Source organism: Olea europaea, chromosome 1 (assembly GCF_002742605.1).
Source record: "Olea europaea var. sylvestris chromosome 1, O_europaea_v1, whole genome shotgun sequence".
NCBI classification, from domain to species: Eukaryota; Viridiplantae; Streptophyta; class Magnoliopsida; order Lamiales; family Oleaceae; genus Olea; species Olea europaea.
The window spans coordinates 25,103,575-25,105,489 of NC_036237.1; positions in this window are offsets into that span (position 1 = coordinate 25,103,575).

Below are 1,915 nucleotides of genomic sequence, written 5' to 3' on the forward strand. Positions count from 1 at the left end.
CTCGAGTTAGAAATCATTCTCTTTTTTTAAGCTTTCAAAACCAGTTTTTCTGGAAACCCCTTGTTTACAATAGAAATCTTGTATAAACCATTATAGAAATAAAATCTCAATCTTTTGATATCAGAAAGATATGAGTTTCTAAATTTCCTATCCCATAGATTCTTGATAGATTGAAGAAGATAATTTCTTTCTTACTTTAACAAAGAGAGAATTTTCTTTACTTAAAATCTTTATTCTTAATTCTAAGAAAATATACAGTGAGGGCAAGAAGCTGAAATAGCAGAATTCCCATTGAGGCAAGAGGCCGTTTGAGGGAGCAGTTTGCAGATTCAGAGCCTGAAGGTCACTCGATTCTAAGAATACAGATTTAAGATCAAAAGTAAGGTAAAATTATTGTCTTTGTTAAATTTAGAAAGAATTCTTCTAATATCTTGAAAGAATCGTAGGGATTATTACTTTTCATGTTTGCAAAAACCTTATCTAACATGTTATTATTATTCATAAAGCTTGCAAGGAATTATCTGAATAATGCCAGGTTATACAATTAAAAGATTAGATAATCTGTTAGAAAAACTATTGGGAAAAATAAAAAATATTTTTGCTCAACTAGAGACTATGAATATTTCATCTAAGGAATATGATAATCTTAGTAAATTACATGACAATTATATTACAGATTATGCTAATTTATTAGATCAAAGGATGGAATTATATATTAAAATTCGAAATGAGAGAAATAGAGGAATTTTAGAACTATCCCAATAAATTAAGGATATCTTGTGCAAAATATGACAAATCCTTTCATTAAGGGTATTATAGACATTTTATCAAAAATGAATAATGGCAGGCCATTTATAAAAATCTCCCAAAAAAATGAAGCTATAGGCAGCTACCTAGTTGCCTATAAAAAATGTTAATTGGCACAGCTCGGCTCGATAAGGTCCAAGCTGAAAGCTCGAATCGAGCCCATAATTTTTGGTCGAACAAAAGCCAAGTGATACTGAAATTTTAATATAGTTCTATTTTGCCCAAAATTTGTTAAATGGAATTCACTTTGGACTACGTATGATGAATAAAATTATCCATGTTCAAACAAGAATAAAGTGAATTTCTTGATCCTGAAATCAGTATACATACACATACTTTTTTATTAATAAATGATTTTTATGAGAACAGAAAAACTCAATAGTTATGACTTGAAATCTCATAGGAAAAATTTTTGTACGAGAAGGAAATATTCATTATTAAAGATAAATTCTTTAGCAATTGGAATGCAATACCCCACAGCCCCAAATTTTCCTGGGATTCTGAAATTACTTCGAAGGAGAAGTTATTAGGAGAAATCGATAAACAATTCAGAAGAGATTAATGAAAATATGCGAGTACAAGATATTATCTTATTTTTATCTTATTTTTATACCGGTCATCAACAGATACTGAATTTCACAACGAATTTAGAATTAGTTTCCAAGCATCTTAGTCTTTCTTTGAAAATTGATAAAATTTGCGTTTACTTTGTTCACCGGTTTAAGGTTTCATATTGGCTAGACTATTTACTAAGAGTCAGTCCAGCGTCTAGAAAATCTTAGGGTAAATTGCAAATTTAGTCCCCAACCTTTGGCCAAATTAGCAATCTTGTTCACAACCAATTTTTCGTCTAGTTTGTCCCCAACTTTGAGATATTAACAAATTAAGGACCTTTTCACGGTTTTCGTCCAAATCAAGGATTAAATCAAGTCGACTAACATGCACATGACTTTTTTATGTAGGGCAAAATGGTCCAACCACTATATGCTTATATTTTATCAAACAATTTATAAAAGATCAAATATATAGAGAAAAATAAAAGAATGAGAAAAAGGGACGTCTTCCTCATAACGAGCCACCACCCTACTGTCACTGCCGCTATTGCCCC